The 23,545-nt window shown below is 40.3% G+C and overlaps 1 pseudogene; it reads right to left on the bottom strand.

Moving 5' to 3' along the window:
- LOC101962164 (ras-related protein Rap-2a-like) overlaps nt 1–23,545 on the bottom strand; it is a 137,753-nt pseudogene that overhangs the window by 50,583 nt on the left and 63,625 nt on the right.

The raw sequence follows: 23,545 nt of genomic DNA, 5'->3' as shown, positions 1-23,545 counted from the left end.
GTGCCACAGACTAGAGGTGAAAGCCTTCAATACCCAAGCCTTTGGGAGACACATATCCAAACCACAGCCACTTATAAGAGAGGGAAACTGCCTGTCAAATACCTCTCTGAATTCAAGGGGGAAATGTTAAGAGTATCTCCATGAGTCCTTATCATTTATCCGACACAACTTTTTTCAGGCAGTGGGGACTACCAGTGAGGTTTCAGAATAGAACCTGTGTTGAGGGGTCAAGAGTGTGAATTTTGCCGATTCATTAATTCACGTACACACTCACTTTCAAATCAGTCCTCCTATAATGCAGAAGGTATGGTGCTTCATATGGTCCCCTTTGCTAGAGTGAATGCCTGAGGTAGAACTTGTAGCTCCTGAGGGTCTCATGATAGAAGCAAATGCTATCTTGGACTCTTTCCAATGGAATCAGGAAACAAAGACTATCTCTCAGGTTTGGTGTTGACACTCTGCCTCCTGGCAAAGCTCTTGTGACAGTCCAAGCTCACCATGAATGTGACAGTTTATTGGCACTCATGCTTATTTGGAGCACTTGGCATGTGTTGTCATGTGGAGTCTTATATTTTCCATTGCTATTCTTGCCTTTCCATAGTTGTGAAAGTTCCCCAAAGAGAAATGAATTGGTATTTATTGGGTAATTCCAGGTTCCATGCTTTATTCATTAATCTGTATCAGGTAGCTTAATTCATATTCTGAGTCAGAGGTGTGTTTTCTATATTTTCCAGCTGAGAAAATAAAGGCTTTAAGGAATTGTGTTTTCTGAGATCACATTGACATGGGCCAAGCCTAGTGGAACAAAGCACCTAGCATGGAATTTTATATACAGAAGAACTTATTGAAAAAACCATTGATAGATTTGCCTCTAAAAACAATCCAAAATAAGTTAACTTTTGGATGGGTTGTAGCCACATGGCTGCACACATGTGAGTTTTCTCCCTTTACTTCTGAGTTCAAATCCTCCTTTTCTTTCTTCCTGAGGAAGATGGTAGTTTAGTACAATACTGAGATCACCTGCATCAACATTTCTTTTTCTTTTTTTGAGACAGGGTCTTGCCAAATTGCTGAGGTTGGTCTCAAACTTGTGATCCTCCTGCTGCAGCCTCCCAAGTTGCTGAGATTGTAGGTGTGAGCCACCATACAGAAGAGGAAGTAGTATTCTTTGGGGAAAGTTTCTAAGGAAGTATAATACTGCTCACTATACATAATGGCACTACTCTCTTCAGGAAGCTCCTGCAGATCAGTTATTGGGGACAATTGCCTGTTCATCTGGGCAAATAGTGCACTTGCTGTCTGAGACCATTCAGGCTACATAACAGAATATCATAGACTGGGTGATTTACAAAAAAAACAGAGCTTTATTTCTCACAGTTCTGAAAGCTGAAAGTCCAATATCCAAGTGGTGGTAGATTTAGTGTACGAGGAAGACCTGCTTCTTGGTATTTATATGATACCTTCTGACCATAACCTCCTTGGTGAAGGGTCAAAGCAGCTCTCTCCTGTGTCTTCATGAGGGAGCCATTCTTATAAACTGGTCACCTCCCAAGAGCTCCACCTCCTAACACCATCACATTGATAATTAGGTTTATGTTTTAGTTTTTTTTTTAGTTGTAGATGGACACAATACTTTTATTTTATTTATTTATTTTTATGTGGTGCTGAGTATCAAACCCAGGGCCTCACAAATACTAGGCAAGTGCTCTACCACTGAGTCATAAAGACAGCGCAATAATTAGGTTTTAATATCTGAATTTCAGGGAGACACAAACACATTCAGAACAAAGCACATATCAAATACTTCAGGAGTCTCGATTTGTTATTTTATCCAAAACCTTAATCATTTCCCTGCCAGTGACATTCCAGGAATTAAACATTTCCCCAACTTTTAGATTTTTTTTTTTTATCTTCAAAGGCATAATAATTTTGGATTGGCTGTGGGGAATACTAGGTTCTGGTACAAACCTTAAGATACTCAAAATGCTGGTGATGACTCCATTTGACTTCATATTCATCAGTTAGGCAAAGGCCACATAGCTTCTTTGTGTCTAGCTTTGTAGGAATCAAGGGACTGTGGAGTATAGAACAAGTCAAAGCCATGGATTCTAATTTCTCAGAGTTGAAATATCATATAAGCATTTGTACTCTCAAGGTTGCAATGATGTGGAAATATACTTCATGAATATAGATTCCCATGTATGGAAATTTTAAAGTAGTTGCTAATGTTATTTGTATTATTATATTAGATTTGCATTATTATATTTAGCTTTAGAAACCAAAAATCCTGAATGAACTATCTTAAATAAAGAAAATTTATTACAATACATCTGGGTGAGTCAGGTGCCAGGTGTGATATCAGGGCCAGATGCTGCTTCTCAGCGATGCTCTTGGCTCATCTGCCTTCATTGTGTTGGATCATCCTCAGGCTGGGGCATGGTGGCTGGGGCACTTCCAGGTCTTGCTTCTAAACATGACAGAAAGGGGTATTGCTTCCTTCATCTCATTCTTGGGAGTGAGAGATTCCTTCTCAGGGGTGCTCCAGCATACTTTTCATTATGTATTGTTGGCAAAAGTTAAAGTGTGTGTCTTGTATCCAGCCAATCACTAGTAAGAGGATGGAATCAATAAGAATTGGTTTAAACCAGTTGGGCTATCCTTGGGAACAGAATCTCTTTCCCCTGAATTACAAGAACATATACTTAATTCAAATAGCAAGAAAACAAAGAGAAATAGATACTGGGTGGGTAACTAATAGTATACAGTATACATTATTCAATCCCTTGGTATCCATAAACCCCTTACCTAGGGATACCAAAATCCAAGGATGCTCAAGTCCCTTTCATAAAATGAGGTAGTAGTAGCATAGAATATACACACATCCTCCAATGTGCTGGGGGTTTTTTGTTTCTTTTTTTGGTACCAAGGATTGAACCCAGGGTACTTAACCACTGAGCCACATCCCCAGCCCTTTTTATTTTTTATTTTTAGACAGGTCTTGCTAAGTTGCTTAGGGCCTTGCTAAGTTGCTGAGTTTGGCCTTGAACTTGTGACCTTCCTGCTTCAGCATCTACATTTGTTTGAATCTGTAGATGCAGGACCCGTAAATAAGAAAGGCTGACTGTATATAGCATACAACACTATATGTATAACACATGGCTATATTGTCATCTGTAAACTGCCTAGGACGATAGCAGAGAAGAGGGTTAATTAAAAGCATCAAGGATATTGAATATGGACATATTTCCCAGAGGAAATATTCCTATGACAATAATAATAATCTGTTAAATTGGATGGTTCCAGAGCTCAAAGATGCTTGGTGGCCCCAGGGACATGTAGAGAGGACAAGGTAGAGGTTTCCGACTGTCACTTTGCATATCAGTTCATAAATAAATGATGGATACAATCCTCAAGCAGCACTCTGAAGCCGAGTGCCGTTTTGACCTTCCTTCTGAGAATTCCATCAAAAGCCACACTCGCTGTTCATTTGTCTCATAGCCTAGAAAAACAAGAACCAGAGAAGAGGCTACAACCTTTTCCAATTCCCATTTTATATTCTCAAAGTAAATAAAAATGGGGGCTAGAAGAGATAATAAAAATATTTTTAAAGAGGCCAAACAGCTGCCTTTTTTCTCAGTTTGGTCCCCAAATGGCAGAGTACAAAACAGTCTATTGCCTGAGGAAACCACTATAAACCTATTTTAGAGTGTTGTGATTCAAAAGGTGCTCCGAGGTACTTATGAGATACTCCCAAATGATGTTTAAGTCCACAGTGAAGTTAGTGATTTCTTCATTCCCTCACCTCTTTTTTTTCCATTGCCAAAGCCTAGAATAATAATTCCTCATTCAGGTGGTTACTAATCTTACTAGAATGGATGGTATGATGGGATCTATATGTTTGTCTCTAAATTATGTAAAAAATTGTTCATATTTTTATGGCATTTTATACTCTTAAATGAACCTTTTGCAGGTTGGGGTTGTGGCTCAGTGGTAGAGCACTGGCCTTGTACATGTGAGGTGCTAGGTTCAATCCTTAGCACTACGTAAAAATAAATAGATAAAATAAAGGTATTGTGTCTAACTACAACTAAAAAAATATTTTAAAAAAGAAACTTTTGTTTCATAAGAGTTTTATAAGGCTATCTGAGGTAAGATAACTATCCCATAGCTGTGCACCACGGCACATGCCTGTAAACCCAGTTACTCATGAGACTGAAGCAGGTGGATTGCAAGTTCAAGACCAGCCTCAGCAATTGAGCAAGGCCCAAAGCAATTTAACAAGACCCTGTTTCAAGATAAAAAATGAAAAGGGCTGGAGATGTGGCTCCGTGGCAAAACACCCCTGGGTTCAATCCTCAGTACTGGTAAAAAAAAGAAAAGAAAACCATTCCAGCTTTCTCTATGAACCACATATATAAAGGTTAGTGAGTTCCTTGTGCTCCATAGCATAGCAGTGAATTCGGGGAGGTAAGTGGCTTCTCAGGGACATGTAACTGGATGGTTGTCAGGGAAAAACAGAGCTGAGTCTAACCTTCTGCCCTCGATCTTGATACACTACCCCCTACAGGGAACATGTCTCATTTGACCCCCACTGTAAGGAGAATGTGTCCTCCCAGTTTTAATGATGAGGAGAATGATTATTTGGGAGCTGAGGAATAGGAGAGGCTAAGAAAAAGGATATGGAGTTAAAAATTTTTGTGAGCTCTTTGGACCCTCCAAATGGTCTGAGAACTGAAGTTTTCCCTTAACTACTCTCTAGGTTAGGAGATGGCTGAATCTAACCATTTTACATAGCTTCTAGGTTTTTTTTTTTTTTTTTAACCATTTGCCACATTTTTATAAGTGGTGCCAAGTTAAGAAATTCCAGTAAGTTTTAAAGGTGTAAAAAGAAGTCTTTAAGAGTGAGTCAAATACTGGGCACCGTGGCACATGCCTTTAATCTCAGAGGCTAGGGAGGCTGAGACAGGAGGATTGCAAGTTCAAAGCCAGCCTCAGCAAAAGCGAGGTGCTAAGCAACTCTGTGAGACCCTGTCTCTAAATAAAATACAAAATAAGGCCGGGGATGTGGTTCAGTGGTCACCTGAGTTCAGTCCCTGGTAATAAAAAAATTAAAAAAAAAAAAAAAAGAGTCAAAGGAAATTTATTTCCTCAAGTGCCGAGTTTGTGGCTCTCTGCAAGAGAATACTATGTACAAAAAATATCTATTGAAAAAAAAAATAAAATTCAAATGGAAAAAAAATATCTATTGTATTATCACTATTAATGAACAATCTGAAATTGAAATAAATACAACTATTTAATTTACTAATGCATCAAAAAATAAGAGAAATAAACTTACAAAAGAAATGTTAATACTTTGACAATGAAAACTACATGACATTCTTGGGAAAAAAAAAGAAAGACATCCTATGTTTATCAATTGCAAAACTTAATATTGCTAAAGTGGCAAAAACTCTTAAAATGTCAGGGAAAAACAGAGCTGAGTCTATAGAATTGACACAATGCCTTTCAAAAATATCAGCTGACTTTTTAATGGATATTGACATGTAATCCTCAGTTTTATATGAATACACAAAGAACCTAGACTATCTATATTTTTGAAAAATAAGAACAAAGTCGGAGGACTTATACTTCCAAATTTCTAACTTAATAGAAAATGACAGTAATCAATAGTGCTGCCCTTGCGTAAAGACAGACATGGATAAGTAGAAAATAATTGAGAGTCCAGAAATAAACTCATATATTGATGGTAAATTGATTTTTGTCAAGTATGCCAAGATAATTCAATGGGGGGGTTGAAGAGTGATTTTATCAAAAAGACATCTGGCTATCCACAAGCAAAAAAAAAAAATGAATTTAGACTCCTTACTTAAGCCATATACAAAAATGAACCCAAATGCACAGTAGAACTAAATCTAAGAGCTAAAATTGTAAAATGTGTAGAAGAAAATATATGAGCAATTTTTTTTTTTTTTTGAGATAGAGTCTCACTATGTTGCTCAGGCTGGGCTTGAACTTGCCATCCTCCAGTCTTAGCCTCCCAAGTAGCTGGCACTACAGGCATGCAACACTGTGCCTCGTTAATGAGCAAATCTTGATTGGCTTGAAGGCACTTGTTTCTTAGATATGATACTAAAAACCCAAACAAACAAGATCAATTTGATTTTATCAAAATTAAAAACTTTTGTTCTTTAAAGGACACATTCAAGACAACCCACAAAAAAGAGAATATATTTGAAAATCATATATCTTGTAAGTGGCTAGTATCCAGAATATATAAAAAAACACAACAATAAAAAGAAAAATATCCCAATTAAAAATTGGCAAAGGATCTGAATAGATATTTCTCTAAAAAAAAAAAAAAAGAGAATAGCTAGTGAACACATAAAAAGATGCTCCACTTCATTAGTCATTATGGAGAGGCTAATCAAAACCATAGTTAGATACCATTTCACACCCACTAGGATGGCTATAACCAAAAAGACAACAATAACACGTTAGTGAGAACATGGAAAAATTGGGACCCTTGTGTATCGCTGTAGGAATATAAAATTACGTAGCCACTTTGGAAAACAGCTGGGCATTTCCTCAATTAGTTAAATAAAGACTTATCATATGGAACAATAATTCCCCTTCTAAGAATATCCTCAAGAGAATTGAAAACAAGCATTCACACAAAAACTTGTCCACATGTGTCCATATCAGCATTATTAGCCAAAAAGAGGAAGCAATCCAAATGTCCATCAACTGATGAGTAAATAAACAAAATGTGTTATGCAGACAATGGAATATTGTATTCAAACACATTCAAAAGGAATGAAGTACTAATTAATGCTACAAAATGGATGAACCTTTGCATCATTACTTATGTAAGAGAAGCAAGACTTAAAATACATTAATATGATATAATTTTATTTATATTAAATTCCAGAATAGGAAAACATCCTTGATTATGACACTTTGTAAATATACTAAACCATTGGATAGTACCCTTCAAAGTGTAACTTTCACAGTATGTGAATAATGTATCAATATAGATATTAATTAAAATTATCATGAAAACACTATGTATCAGAATTTATAAAATATAATTAAAGTTGTGATCAGAGGCATATTCATCAACTTAGATATTTGTATCTATACAGATGGAATGAATAAATTAAATAGATGAAATCTGTAGCTCAAAAAGCTAGAGAATAAACAGCAAAGTAAATTAAAAGTAAATGGAAAAAAGAAATCATAAAAACAAAGCAAACAGTAATGAGATAGAAAATGGGAAAATCGTAGAAAAAATAAATTAAAACTATGTATTTGAATAGAACAATAAAACATATAACACACGAGTTAACCTAAAAAAGGGAGAGGATGCATTAATATTCAAATAAGAAATAAATAAGAGAAAAATAATCATTGAGAATGGAGGAAGTTTAAAAATATTATAAGGGACTAATTCACTACTTTATGCTAATAGGTTTTACAATGTAGATGTAATGGAAAATTCCCAAGGAAAACTCAACTTCCCAAAACCAATTTTGAGATAGAATGTTAAAATGGACTAAATTTCATTTAAAAAAAGAAAAAATAAAAATTGTTGGGCATGGTGGTGCACACCTATAACCCCAGAGGCTTGGGAGGCTGAGGCAGGAGGATTACAAATTCAAAGTGAGCCTCAGCAATTTAGCTAGGCCCTAAGCAACTTTAGGAAATCGTCTCTCAAAATAAAATATAAAAAAAGCTGTGGATGTGGCTCAGTGATAAAGCACCCGTGGGTTCAATCCCCAATACCAAAAACAAACCAACCAAAACCAACCCAATAAAACAACATCAAGAACTACTTCATAAAAAAAAAAAAAAATCACCAAGCCCAGACAATTTCAAAGGTGATTGCCTTTAGAGACAAGTTTTAACATTATATCTTTTTTCCCCCAGAGCTTAAAAAGGATTACTTTCAAATTGTTTTTGTGAAGCCATACAATATCACTACTAAATGTATTAAAGATATTACAAAAGGAGGAAACTGTAGACCAATCCCAAAATGAATAGATAAGCAAAGATCCAGAATTCAATACCATGTTAAGGAAAAATACATCATAACCAGATGGCATTATTTTATGAATGCAAAGATGGTTCAATATTTAGAACTGTCTTTATATAACTCACATATTAATTAACATAGGAAAATAATGTTCATGTATGTCCATGGATGGGTATAGGCCTTTGTATTAGTCAGCTTTCTCTTGCTGGGACAAAGTACTTGAGGTAAACAATTTACATAAGGAGGAAGTTTTATTTGGGTTGACAGTTTCAGAGGTTTCAGTTCACAGTTGGTTGCCCTGTTGCTTTTTGGGCCTGTGGAAAGGCAGTACATCATGGCAGGGAGCACATGGTGGAACCAAGCTGCTAACCTTATGGTAGCAGGAAGTAGAGAGAGAAAGGAAGGTCCAGGCTCCCAATGTCCCCTTCAATAGTGCACCCCCAGTGACCTCACTTCCTCCCACTGGAACCATCTCAAAGGTTTTACCACCTTGAAATAACACTATAGGCTGGTGGCCGAGCCTTTAGCATAATGGGCTTTGGGGGAAATATTTAAAATCTGAATGATAATACCCTTCAATAAAATCCCAAAGTGCTTCCTTATAAAAATTCATTTTACCTTATTGTTCCTCACAAGACTTAGAAAAGCAGGAGAGATATTCTGTGTCGGTTTGTCTGCAAACCTTTTACATTAAGGCAAAAATCGAAAACATGTTTAACCACTAGCAATCAAGCCACGGGCCTTAGTTCTTGTTTCCTCAACTGTACAATGAACTATTCTCATGAAAAATGTCTAAAGAAATTATATTCTGTTCTATTGCTTGGGTAAAAATAAATACATTTGTGTCCAACTGAAATATAATTGTCATTAAAATAATTTCAAGTGAGCTTGAAGAAAATAATGTGAAAAGCTCTTGGTTGTACATGTTATGAAACGTTTTTTTCTTAAACTTTGTCATGGTAAATTATAACCATTTTCACTTGTATTCCACGTCTTTATTTTTATGTTTGACCTGTTAGTCTTTATTCTTACATTTAATTTCTTACTGCCCAATGAACATGTTTTATGGGGAGAAAACTCTGAAGCCAGTTGTGTCATGCCTTGCACAATTGTGGTGAAATCTAGAAAAGATTGTGTGTCATCCTTCTGTTTCTTCTTGAACAGAGGGCAAAGAGGGCACTGGGCATTTCTCACGAACTTTCTAGTAAACAGAAGATACTTATTCTGTTTTTTTTTTTAATAAAGTAAAACAAATATTACTCTTCTGTATCCCTTCTGCCTATACTTAGTAATTAATTTTATGAAAAAATTCTAATGAAATGTAAATTGTTTCAGCAAAATTCTGCTTTTATTTTCATCTGTTTGTGTAAAACTGTTAATAATGAGTCCATTACTAATATCCAGTGTAAAGTTTAACACAGTTTGATAGTAAATAATGTGAAATTTTTCAAGTAAAAAAAAGACATTATAAAAAGGAAATTGATGGACACTTGTTTAACACATGTGTATGTGTGTTTGTACATTTATATTATTTGTAAACATACATACATATTTCTGAACCTTAAGTAGCATCTTACTATGATGAAACACCAGAGGCTTTTCCACTGAGGTCAGGAACAACCGAAGAATATAAGCATCTCCACTGCTATATAGTATGTACTAAAAATATTTGCCAAGTGAGAGGCAATAATGGAGATTGTCAAATTGTACTACTAAAAAATCCTGGCAAAATGTGCCATAACTAATGATAAATTGGGAGAAAATATTTGCAACGCATTTTAAAGAAACCAAACTACTCACACTAAGAATTCTTAGAAATCGAACAGGATAAAAGATCCTAAACCTTTTGAAAAATGAGTCCAATAATGAAGATAATTCACAGAAAAACATATAGAAGTGACTCCTAAACTTATAAAGGTACACAATTTCACTTTAAAAAAGAAGAATGTAAATTAGAACCACATGGATAGAACATTTCTCATGGTTCTGAAAAAAATTCAAAAGTTTCACAGACTATTGATAGCAAGGCTGTGGAGAAACAGGTGTCTTATACAGAGCTGGTGCGCATGCGGAAGGGGAGAGCGGAAGGGGAGAGCGTCTGGGGATGGGAAATTAGGAGGCAGGAAATAGAAGAGTATGCATCTAACCCTTGGCCAGCAATCTCACTTCTAGGACTTCTCTCTGGGGGAAAAAAAAAATCTTCACTCTTTTTAAACTTAAAAGAATATACACAGGAAGTTATTTATTGGTGGCATTTGTCATGATAAAATATTGGAAACAAACTAAATGCTGATCTATAGGAGACCGAATCAACTTTAGTATATCCATGTAATGAGTGGGGTGGGGGGCTGTTGCCTTGGTAGTACAAAGGAGAAAGATTGCTCTGAATTGACAATAAGTCATTTTCAGAATATATTGTTAACAGAAAAAGGCAAAATGTGGAAGTTGTATATATTTAATAATCATTTATGCAAAAAAGGGAACTCAAAACATGTGTGTGTGTTTACATATTTATTTTTGCAAGGAAGAAACAGGAAGGATACATTTGATCCTTATACAAGAGTGAATTTAAGTGAAGAATATGCTGGTTTTCATTGTTCTGTTTTTCATTTTTGCTTGGCAGGTTTGAAATTTTTAAGAAGTAATGTAAATCGCAACAGAACCCAGGGCTAAGGCGGGGACGGGGACCGGATACGTCAGGGGAGAGGAGGTGTCCTCAAGTTTTGCCTTGCTGATTGATGAGAGCAGTGTTGCGTAGACTATTTGTGTGGGTTTAAGGAGAAGGTATTTTTAAAATTAATCACCAGAGGGTCTGCCACCACCCCTGGCTTCTCTGTCCCTCCAGCCTCCCCCTTTCTCTCTCTGGTGTCGTCCAACAAAAATATTTATTGAGCATCTTCCATGTTTCAGGCTCCATGTTAAGCCCCAGAGTTCACAGATGAGAAAGACACAATCCCTGCCTTTAAGGAGGTCATAATCTTGGGAGAAAACTGACAAGAAACAAGAGATGTATAATTCTCCCTGGCCAATCAAAACCGGGGCCTGGAGGTGACTGATGGCAGTGTGTAGCCAAGAGCCTTCCACCACCTTCTGGGGATGCCACCTCCTACGTCTATTAGCCACGGAGAGGAAGAGCCCAGGAGCAAGCAGAGATGAAACCCTAACCCTCCTCCTGCTTCCCCTTTCAGTTGAATATGAAAAGAAACTTCCCCTCCCTTTCTGCTGGTCTGCAGTTTCTTTCTCAAGAGGAACAGTCTAGGGCAGAGGGAAACAGCCTGGCCCTTGCTTTGCAAACCAAAATACACTGCTATTTCTACTGGAGAGCCCCTTGGTGTTACAAACTGATAGAAAGTCAAATGAGAGTGGATTCCTGCTGATAATCATTTTGAGAAACTTTTAGCTGTGTTTTTAACTCTAAGCTTTGGCTCAAAGCATCCTTTGGTTTTAAGTCAGTCTTCCCAGTGGATGTGTTTTTTGTTTTTTTTTCTTGGACAGGTAACTGCAACGCCAGATTATTCCACTCGGTGGCAGACTTTGCCTGGAAAAAGAGCTCTTTAGTTACTGCCCACTCCCTGCTCAGAGGCGGAGTTTCTCAGAATTACATTCCTTCACAAATGTAATTTATATTGATTGCTTTTGTTAATGCATCAGAGAGAATGTATGCTCCTGACACATTCTTGGTGATGTTTATTGCCTTTTCTATTTAGAAAAAGAAACTAAAACAAATAAGGCTTTCACTGTTTCAATGGTCCCTTATTATGATGGATCAATCAAAATAATGTTAGAATGGGGGGAGGAGGATGTGGAAGGGAGAGATGGGAGAAACAGTTGGACAGATAGCTATAATTGAAGAGCCTTCCGCACAATTGTTTCTCTCACGGTGACATAGTTAATATTTCATTATTGTCTTGTTTTAAGCAATTCAGAAAGTTGGGAATGGCTTTTCTGTCATTGCTTTTTGTTGGTAAAGTGTTGCTCAGTAGTCGGTGTGGCCCTCCCCAAGCTCACACAATTAGAGCTTCTACTGTGGTCAAGTCTCGTTGATGTTTTCACTAGTCTGCTGGCTGGTTCTTTTCCAGTTTCTGATAACTGTTGTTAGCAATGCTTTTTATAAAACAAACAAGCAAACACACACACACACACACACACACACACACACACACACACTTACCACATTTCATATTTGAGAAGAAATGAGGAAGTAAGGAGATGCTGGGACTCCCTTCTTCTCACCTTTTACTTTCAGCCTAAAATGTATTAGAAACTGCAAAGAAATGAGACACAAATTTGAAAACTGTTATTATCACCATTAAGACATTTTTTTTTTGGGTTGGCACATACTGTATGCCAGATACTTTTCTAACATTTGGTGCTTTAGTTTTTGAAATTATAAGTCCATTTATTTTATTTTGATGATCTGGATTTGAAATCTTATGCAAAGGCAATGGGTTTGCAAATAACAGACAACTAAACCATAAAATGAGAGCTTCCTTATAGATACTTGTTCCCCACTCTCATATTCTTGGTCCCCAGCATCTGATCACCTGGTCACAACCTAAAGTTGGCTGGCAGGAGCCTAGCAGGAGTGGTTCTATTCCTGGAACTTTGAGCTATGTGACTCAGAGGTACTCTGAGACCAGAGGCAGATATCACCTGAGTGACTCATGGTCAATTATGCAAAGAGGGAAAGATCCAGCTCAGGGTAGAAACTTGTCTGGGAGCCTGTAGCAGGGGCAGGGAGACCTGCAGCTCTCCACAGGCAGAAGGTACCTGCCAGAGTGGGGGGTTTGGACTCTGGGCTGGACACAAGCCAGTGGCTCACGGCCCACTTAAAAACCAAGCAGCCCTGCCAAATATTGCTTCCCATAGGCTTTCCCTAGAAAGAATATCTGCAGAATAAAACTAGTAAATGCCACCTTTTCTCAAATAGCTCTGCCTAAAGATTCCAAAGTACTTCTTTGGATTATAGATATGTTGCTGATAAAAGTTCAACCCTGGAGAACTAATAAGGAGCATTTTAGAGTTGGGGGATATTATAGTATCAAGTTTTTCTGGCCCCTAAAACCACCTGGTAGTAGGGCTTAAAAAAAAAAAATAAAACCCAAAATCGACCACTGCAGGCCTAGTGGCTTTGGCTGCTCCTACCTGAGGAGTTGACTCTGGCTGGAGAAAAATATATGCCACATAGACTGGTCCCACCTGACTTTCATGACCTCTGAACTTCAATGGGCCTTAGGCAATCAGATTATTCATGCCTGGTGAAGTCTCTTTTCTATTTCCCTACACATCTAAGAAATTTTTCTCTCTTCTCACATGATCAAACTTCTCTCCCATCCTATTTCACCAAGACTATTGAAGTAGCTGGAAGAGAACTTCCTAAGACTCTGAACCCCACATCAGCCCTGCAGGGCCTCCTGCCTGTTGCCACATATGAGTTATCCATGCTCCTGTGTACACTATCTATGTACACATTCATTTCCTCTCACCATCCAGATTTGGGGCTCCAGAAATCCTCCTTCTTTCTCATAAATTTCTTGTTCTTTTTTGTTTTTCTTGGATTATTCCAATTGTCACATAAACGTGATTATTTCTCTCATTAAAAAAAAAGTCAACAGAAACAAAATTTTTCTTGAGCTCACTTATTCCATAGCTTCCTCTCCAAAGTGGAATTCTTTTTGCAACACTTTCCCTTGGACCTTCTCCAGTCAATCTAATTTGCCTCTACAATTCTACTGAGATGGCTCTTATTATGGTCCTTTTGGCCGCCATGTTTTAAAATTCAATGGTCAAGTCTCAAGTCTCAATTTGTGTGACCATCAGCACCCTTCAGCAAAGCTGGTCACTCCTTCTTCTTGGTGGTTGTACTCTTTTTTTCCAGTTAGTTTCTAGGAGACCCCACTCTTTGGCTTCTATTCCTCATTCATGTCTTACTGTCCCTTGTTGCTTCTGCAACACACTCAGCCACTGTTGAGTGATCTTATGAGTGCACTGGATTTAATTACCATGAAAATGTCAACGACTCCCACCTTCTGTTTCCAGACCCCAGATCTCTCTGCTAAACTCCACACTCAGGTACCCACCTGCTTTTCAATGTTCCCCTTTGGCAGCCAATAGACCTGCAAACTCCAAGTGTACTAAACAACTGCCATTTTCCTATTTCCTGCTTGCTTTACTGAAGGCCTTTCCTATCTCTTTATGCAGCTCCATCCTTCCAGTGGCTCTGGATACCAATCAAAGTCATCACGATGCCTCCCAGTCTCTAATCTATCAATCTAACAGGGAATTCTGTTGACCATCCCTTCAAATGTACCCAGAGCCCACAATGTCTTGACATCAGTGCTGAAACCAGCTGGGCCCAGGACATCCTCATTATTCACCCTTGCCCCCTCCAGATCCAAATCTGCTGATGGCCCTATGGTAAAAGGACAAGGTCTGAATAATAGCATACAGGCCCTGGAGGAAAATCTGGCGGTATGTTACATCTCCCCCATTGTGTCCCTCCTGGAACTCACCTCCCTCTGCCCACACTGGCCAGCTGGCTCTTCTTCAAAGTCAAGGGCCTTTGTTCTTTTTCTCCCTCTACTTGGAACACTTTTCCTCTCTCAGATGTCTTCCTAGTTGACTCCTTCTTACCTGTCCCAAATATTTGCTCAGTCCTTACCTTTCCTTGGCTCCCTAATCACCTTGTCAGTACTGGCCCTGAACCCCAACCTCTTTTGCACCCTCCATCTCCCATATCCTACTTCCCCTTTTTTAAGTACAGCACTTATCACTTCTCATGTATGGAGTTATCTGTTATGTGTATGGCTTCCTTTCCCCTACCCACCAGAACAAAGCTCTTCAAGACAAGCGTTTTTGTCTGCTTTATCCAGCAATGCCATCCAGGTGTCCTACAGGAGTCATCAATAACTACTTGTGCGGAGTGAATACGGTTTAGTCAACTTTGCATTACTGTAATAAGACATCCGAAATGATCAACTTAGAAGGAGGAAAGGTTAATTTGGGGTCACAGTTTTGGAGGATTCAGTCCCTGGGTGAATGGCGCTGTTGCTTATCATTTAAGCACTTGTATGTGACGTAATGCTTCATGGCAGAGGTGCATGGGGAAGTAAAGTCACTCACCTCTGGTGGCCAGCACGTGAAGAGACAGAGGAGGAGAACAAGGCGCACAGTCCCCTTCCACGGCATCCCCCAATGACCTAAAACCTCCCACTAGGCCCCATCTCTCAAATGTCCCACTACCTTCTAAAAGTGCCTTGCTGGGAACCACACTTTTAACACATGGGCCTTTGGGGAACATTCGAGATCCAAACTACAGTAGGAGGAACACAAGTTGATTGGCTCACGATCAGCTTCATCCCTTCTGGGAGGTAGACAGCCACATACAGTCTCCTGTCTGTCTTATATCCTTTCTTCATCAACCTGCTCCTTGTTGTCAGGATGGGGGCTTGCTGGTGACGGATGTCCAGGAGTGCTTCTTACTGGATGAGGGACTGGGCCCGACTGGGCCTGACTGAGCCTGGCTGCCCATTGGCCCTCAGCAGTTGTTTGGGTTGGCTTAGGGGGATGGTGCAGACCCACAGGTCTAGTGGATGGTGGGAGTCTATAAACAATAACTGATTCCAAGTGCAGGCGTATTCAGGGACAACAGGAACATAGGAGGAGAGCTGGAGTTCTGATACCAGCTCAGGAATGTGTTTACAAGTGACATGGAGGTGCTGGAGTCTGTTCTGTGAGGGTATCAGGGATGTGAGGCACTGAGCCAGTGACCTTCAGTGCCTCTACCTCCCATGGGTAGTGGTCTACCCCTTGTCCATTCCACACTGGCCCCGTCCTCATTACCAGCTCACTGTGCCTCAGACTAGGTTGACTGCACAATTCAGAACTTCTGGGAGTCTTACGCAGCAGCAGTCTGGCTCAGTGGCCCTTGTGGTGGAATGGAGAGGATTCTTTCATTTGTAGGAGTCAGTTCTACTTGAACGTGTAAATAGCAGCTGTTACTGTATGTTTAAGCCTCTAGATATTTACTCAGTAACTTCAAAAACGTGAGCCTTGACCAGAGTCCTGAAGTGCAAATGAGTTTGTAAAAAGCTTATTGCTGCCAACAGAGTCCAGTGATAGGAAGGGGTAGGGGAAATTAGGAAGCCCAAATTTCCCCTAATCTGTCATTGATTCATCTAATGACTTTGGATAATTCACCTTCTTTTTTTAGTTCTCAAGGTTTTCAATCTTTTTTTTTTTTAGAAGAATTTTTAAATAAGGATATTTCATGTGGAAGCCAAATTTGTGTGGAGGGTTGGGTTGGTGTGGAGCCTACCTATTAAGAAACTCCTGTTCATGTTGGAACTTCTGGGGCCTCTCCTTCCTGCTCCTAAGGCTTTGCATAATACAGGGAGAGACCCCTAGAGCAGAACTGTGTGAGTCTGAGCTGCTGTTGGGATTCTTGGAGCAGCAGTCGTGAATGTGGAGTAGGTCTGTAGGAGAGTGGAGAGGGATGCAGGAGCTGGAATGGCAGCAGTTCTGAGAGAGCTGATCCTGCATTCTCAGGGAGGCACTCCCATCAGGAGAGCAGCTGTTCCCCTGTTCACATGGCATGTATCTGCCTGGACCCTCAACCTAGGGCTTCCACCTTGAGGGATCTCTTTCAGCCACCCTGTTCTTCAGATCTCCCTTGGAAGAAGCTGCTGCCCTGTGCCAGCCATTTGCCAGATGGTTTTCAAATCTTTTATTCAGGATTGCTTGATATCCCAGTTGGTGATGTCAAGATGGATATGACACATCTGTCCTGGGGCACTAGGAGTCCGTGGGAGAATGCCAGAGCTGGACGAATTGTGTGCATGTCTAAGTCCTCTGATGTCCATCTGGGCAAAGTCCACTTTGGTCCAGGGGAGGGTGCCACTCCCTCTGTTGGGGGCGGGGGAACCAGAAAGATCTCAGATAAAAGGTCTTCTGAGCTGGGAAAGAGAAACAGGTGAGTCCTAATGAACCAGGCAAAGTGTTGGAGGAGAAGGATGGGAGCTGGGAAGAGACCCTGGGCAGAAGGAATTGTGGGTGCAGAGGCATGGCATGCTGAAAGAGCACAGGACTGTTTTAGAATAAGTCTGTCTCTGGATGGGGACACATCCATGTCAGTCCAAATTCCCATGTTCCTCCTGGGAGCTCATGCTGCAGCTGGAAAGGACCCTACTATGTAAGCCCTGGATTTAACTCTGGTGAATGGCCAGACAACCTCCATTCAGTGAAAAATGATGTCAACTCACTATTGCCAGGCATGGTGGCGCATGCCTGTAATCCCAGTGGCTTGGGAGGCAGAAACAGGAGGATTGTGAGTTCAAAGCCAGTGCAGCAAAAGTGAGGTGCTAAACAACTCAGTGAGACCCTATCTCTAAATAAAATACAAAATAGGACTGGGGTTGTGTGTTAATGGTTGAGTGCCCTGAGTTCAATACTCGATACCAAAAAAAAAAAAAAAAAAAAAAATTGAGCTGTCTTCACAATGTTCCTGGAATAAGTAATCACATCAGACTTAATCCAAATATTTTGTTTTGGGGCTATATGTGTATTTCTAATGAAACAACTGGTTGACATGATCAAAGCAGAGCTTCAAAGAGATTCTTTTAATGTGCAGTTGGCCCATGGTCCCTGAAGGAAAAGGAAGGGAAAGAGACTGTGGAAGATTCTTAGAGAAACTTGAGAGTAAAAGCAGCTACTTCAGTTCAGCAATTTCTCTCTTTTTATGAGAAACAAATCCCATGGGTAATGACCAGGGTCCAGTTAGAAGGTAGCCCTCCCTAAGAGGGAGCCTTCCTCATGCTGTCGCTCGACTTGTGCTCACCTCCTTGAATGAATCTTCAGGTGTCTCCTGACCTGTCCCTGGGAAGGTCAGAAGGCTGTCAGATTCTTATTTCTGCGAAACAAACTCATCAACATATATAGCTCAAATGGCACAATAACCCCCAACTCATCCTGCATTTCTGCCACCTAACACAGGGGGGTCTTTCTCCTTCCCCCTCTTACCTATTCCTTCCCCAGTGCTAATTTCACTGGTGTTTCTGCTTCATCTCTCTGCCTTATGGGAACCTGCCTGGTGAGTCCATGGTCTGCTCAATTCATAGGAATATTTGTGCCCAAGACTGTGTACCACAACCTCCAGAGCTCTCTTCAGAACTCCTCCCCACAAGTTCTCTTTGGGGATGTTCTAGAGCCCGATGTTTCCCTCTCACCCATGCTATACACATACACGTATATATTATAACGTATACATATATACTATATATGTTATATACACATACACACAAACTATATAATTGTGTTATGGTTCTCTAGAGGAACAGAAATATATATAATTATATATATAATATAATAATATATTTTATATATATAATATATTATATATATATATATATATATATATATATATATATATATATATATATATATATAAGGGGGTTATTAGATTGGCTTACATGTCAGAGGCTGGAGAGCCCCACATGGCCCTGGCAGGCTGGAGAGCTGGGGAAGCCAGTGGTTGCTCAGTCCAAGAAGGTGGAGACCAGTTCAAAGCTGATGGCCTGGTAGCTTCCTGGAGAGTGGCTCCTATGAGTTTGTGTTCAAAGCCTAAAGAATCAAGAGTGTGAAATCTGCGAGAGATGGCAAGGGTGAAAAACCACATTCTCTCAGAAGGAACTGAACTTCCTCTTTCATGCCCTTTTAGTTCCATCCAGGCCCCCAGCCTACTGGGCAGTGTTGTCCACATTCAGGGTGGGTCTTCCCCTCTCAGTTTGCTGACACACATGCCAATCATCTCTGAAAACACCTCTACAGACACACCCAGGATTATGATTTTCCAATTTTCTAGGAGACTTTCAATCTAGTCAGATTGGCAATCAAGATGAGCCATCCCAATATTTAATTTCTTTCTTAACAGTTCTACTCTAGTTCTACTTTTAAGTCGTTGGGGGAATTGGCTGGTTGTTAATTACAAATCATAAATACATTGCATGATCCTGGGAACAGAGATTTCCAGGACTCCTGTTTGCCACAGGACACTTGAAGAGGGGGGCAGGACAGTGGACAGCGAACAGCAGATTGGAGTAGGGGCCAGAGAACAATCATATTTTTCTTTCCTTAGTTCTGAGCATAGTGCCTGGCACATAGTGGGTGCTAAGTGGCCATTTGGCAAATGGATGAACCAATGATTCTTTTTTCGACAATTTAAATCCCTGTGTTGATCAAACAAGATAAAGGTTTAACAAAATTCCTGTCTCAGGGAAGTGAAGTACCCAGTATTGCATCCAAGCATGTGGTGGCCTCTGAAAGGAGGCCCTTGTGGTCATGCAAGTGCCCTTCTGCTCAGGCCTGGGTAGCAGTGGGAACAATGGGAGTGACTGGTAAAGGAAAGGGAGGAACTCTCCCAAGTAAACAGAGACGGGAGGAGCTTCCCAAGAACCCATTTCCGTTGCTTTGTCCTTCACCATCATCTGTCTGGTCTGTATATAGAACCAGCAGAGGGAAGGGCCATTCTCTTCATTTCCAAGGGTTGGGGACATAAGGCCCTCACTCGTCCTTTGCCTGGGACTTACCCTGAAAAAGGCACTGCCTACAGGTTGAGGAGGGAGACAAGGAGGGTCAGCTATGCCTGCAGAGTGCACACTCAAATCCATGGGCAGGCAAGCTTTTTCTGTGAAGGTTCAGGTTGTAAACACTTCAAGGTTCGGGGGCCTTATTGCAGCTACTTGGTTCAGCTGTTTTTGTGCAAAAGCAACTGTGGGGACAATCTGTGAATGTACGGTGGTAGCTGTGTTCTAATAAAATGATCTTTATAAAGTATGCAGTGAACTGGATTTGGCCTATGGGCTGTTCTTTGCTGACCCCTTCTCTAAGCTCATGGCTCTGACTTGACAACCTGATTTTGATCTCTGTGCTCCTGACCTTGTTTTCTATCTGCGGAATCCCACAGATCCTGACTTCTGTGTTTGGGACTCCAGCCTGGTCACCCAGCCCCAGTCACTGTCTTCTGCTTGGGTTGGACTCTAGCTGAGTGACCCTGCCATACACACACATACTGAGGCAGGGAAGAGGGACCAGGGGAAGAGGCTGAGAGCAATGTCAGGGGAGATAGAACTGCTCAAGGGGAAAAATGCAAGTTCAGATCTCTGGGGTTGATCAGGGATGCTTCTGCAGCCAGCTGGTTTTCTGAACTGAGTTGGGAATGCTGTTTAGGGTCTTCCTGGCACAAAGGCAACTTTAAATGTTTGATTTCTCCTGAGAGAAATTTGCAGGCTTCTGGTGTAACCTGGTTTATGTTTCTTTGGAAGTCTAGGGCAAGAGCCCTTTAGATTTCATCTCCACGTTACCTAAAGTCAGCGGCAATCACCAGCAAAGTACTTGTTGCTCTGTCCTCCCAGAGTGGGGCCCCTCTCCCTGCCTCCCACGTGACTTCCTGGTATCACACTTTCTTCTCTCTCTCTAAGCCTACTGGAGTTGCGTGGGGCCCTTAGGGTCACTGGAACTAATTTTATTGTTTTTTACTGACATGGAAACAGCAACTCAGAGAGAGAAACGAATTACTCAACACCATGCAGCTAGTGAGCGGCGGAGCTTGATGTGGACCCAAGTCTCCTGATTAACGCCTGAACTTGGCCTCACAGGCATTTCCCCACCTGGCTCCCCTCTGGGTGCCTCGATACTGAATCTCTCATCTCCTTCCCATTTTAACTCCAAGGGAAAAATGAAATCGGACACACACAAAAGACACCCACATGAAATCTCTTCTCACGCCAGTTCCCTGTGCTCCAATTTCTGTCCACCATTGTCCTGACCCACCCCCTTCCTGCCCAGGAGGTTACCTGAGTTCAAGTGACCAAAGACAACTTGCTAACAACTTGAGAAGGAGAGTTCAATTAGGGAAAGCCACCATTTCCATGCCACTGGCATCAGGAATCCTACCGTCCCCTCACTCTACCCTCCGTGAGCCGAAAAGCACAGAGCCTCATCATCTGTATTCACTCCATAAAATATGCACTCCATGGCGGGAGATTATGGCACTTCTTCCTTTATTTTTTTTAAAAAGGAAAACATGAAATAAAAACAAGAGGACCGAGGAGATCTAATTAAGACTCCATAAAACTGGGGATGGTATCTCCATTATCTGGCTGGAGTAAGATTGCTGTTTTCTTTCTACCCTGTCACTGATATAAATGAGTTTTTAATTCCTCCTTTTGTGAAGAACAGGTTATCAGGCTTCTATTCATTAAGTGACTTCAGGGTCCTGCAGCAGAGCTTAATGGTAGTTTAAATTAGCAGCCTCTGCCTCTGGCAGCATCAACGGGTCAGGAATAGGGAGTCCTGGGCAAGGTAATAAATTTACCAAGCACCTATTATTTCCGTATTTGGGTGCTGAGGGACACAGAGGTATATGAGTGACCTTGGAGCTATTTGAAGGACATGCTCATCAATCCCTCCTCACTGTCTGCAGGATAAATTTCAGACAGCTTTCCATGAATTGGAGAATCTCTGCAGTTTCCCTCTTCTACCTTAACTGGTGCTTTTCTTTCATGTCCGTTCCCAGCACACGCACACTGTGACCTCAGTGGATCTCTGGGTATCTCCTGCTGTCTCGAGTTTCCAGCATTTGCTCTTACTATGCCCCGTGGAAATGCCTCTCTCGCCTTACTGCATCTACCCGGTACTTTTAAAACCTCACCTTCTCAAATAGGACATTTCTGACTCTTGTGACATAACCATCAGACTTGTCTCTTATAATTGTCATTGACTTTGTAAACACCATGGATAAAATGCGATTGTACACCCTTGTTTGTCCTGCCTGGACCCTGTGGCCAGGGTCTTCTTTATAATCACTGGGCTTTGCTAGGCATTTGACTCATAGACATTCATGCTTGTCCAAGAGGACAGGAAGGAACTAGAAGAAGGGATAGAGTGGGAGTTCATGTGGAAGAGGCCTTTTGATATTCAATACATCTCGGGGCCTGGGCATTTGGCTAAGAAATGAGATAATATTCTGACATAGCCATTTTAAAAAAAAATTTTAAAAATCTGTTCTAATCAGTTACACATGATAGCAGAATGCATTTTGAGTCGTTGCACATAAATGGAGTACAACTTTTCATTTCTTTGGTTGTATATGATGTAGAGTTGCACCACATGTGCAATCACACATGTACCTAGGGTAATGATGTTCATCTCATTCCACCATCTTTCCTACCCCTAGGCCCCCTCCCTTTCCCTTTCTCCCCTTTGCCCAATCAAAGTTCCGCCATTCTCCCCATGCCCCTCCCCCCACATTATGGGTCAGCATCCACTTATAAGAGAGAACATTTGGCCTTTGGTTTTGGGGGATTGGCTTACTTTTCCTAGTATGATATTCTCCAACCCCATCCATTTACGTGCAAATGCCATAATTTTATTCTCTTTTAATGCTGAGTAATATTTCATTGTGTGTATATACCACAGTTTCTTAATCCAGAAGAAATAAAATCAAGAATCAATAAATGGGATTGATTCAAACTACTCGGTAAAAAAACAAAACAAAACAAAACAAAAAAACCAATCCATGAGGTGAATAGAGAGCCTACATTTTGGGAGCAAATTTTTGCCACACACGTCAGATAGAACACTAATCTCAAGGATATATAAATAACTCAAAAAACTTAACACCAAACAAACAAACAAACAAATAAACAACCCAATCAATAAATGGGCTAAGGAGCTGAACAGACACTTCTCAGAAGAAGATATACAATCGATCAACAAATTTATAAAACAATGTTCAACATCTCTAGTAATTAGATAAATGCAAATCAAAACTACTCTGAGATTTCATCTCATTCCAGTCAGAATGGCAGTTATCAAGAATACAAACAACAATAAATGTTGGCGAGGATGTGGGAGAAAAGGCACACTCATACATTGCTGGTGGGACTGTGAATTGGGGCAGCCAATCTGAAAAACAGTATGGAGATTCCTTAGAAAACTTGGAACGGAAACACCATTTGATCCAGCTAGCCCACTATTTGGTCTATATCCTAAAGACTTATAAAACATCATATTACAGTAATGAAGCCACATCAGTGTTTATAGCAGCACAATTCACAATTACTAAACTGTGAAACCAACCTAGATGCCCTTCAATAAATGACACAGCCATTTATCCATGCAACCAACATTGACCATTGAATTTGAGCTCTGCTGTTTCTTCTGCAGTTTCTTGATCAACCATTAGACTTCATCTCCCACACCTTGTGTCTTACCACCACTGCTATTTGTTGGATTACCAAGTTCAGGGCACACAGATACCTCTTCAGGACCACTTTAAAATTAAAGTTTAAAAATGCAATCAGATTCTTCACATTTCCTTATCTAACAGTCATAGAGATCCAGAGACCCTTAGGTGTCCTTGGTCTATGTATTCCAGGTGAAGATCTCTTTCATATTCAGGAATGGAGTACAGATGCAGAGCAATCTTTAATATTATTACCATTATTTTCCTCA

This window comes from Ictidomys tridecemlineatus, chromosome 14 (assembly GCF_052094955.1).
Source record: "Ictidomys tridecemlineatus isolate mIctTri1 chromosome 14, mIctTri1.hap1, whole genome shotgun sequence".
In the NCBI taxonomy this organism is placed as follows: domain Eukaryota; kingdom Metazoa; phylum Chordata; class Mammalia; order Rodentia; family Sciuridae; genus Ictidomys; species Ictidomys tridecemlineatus.
This window is presented reverse-complemented; position numbering and strand designations above follow the sequence as displayed.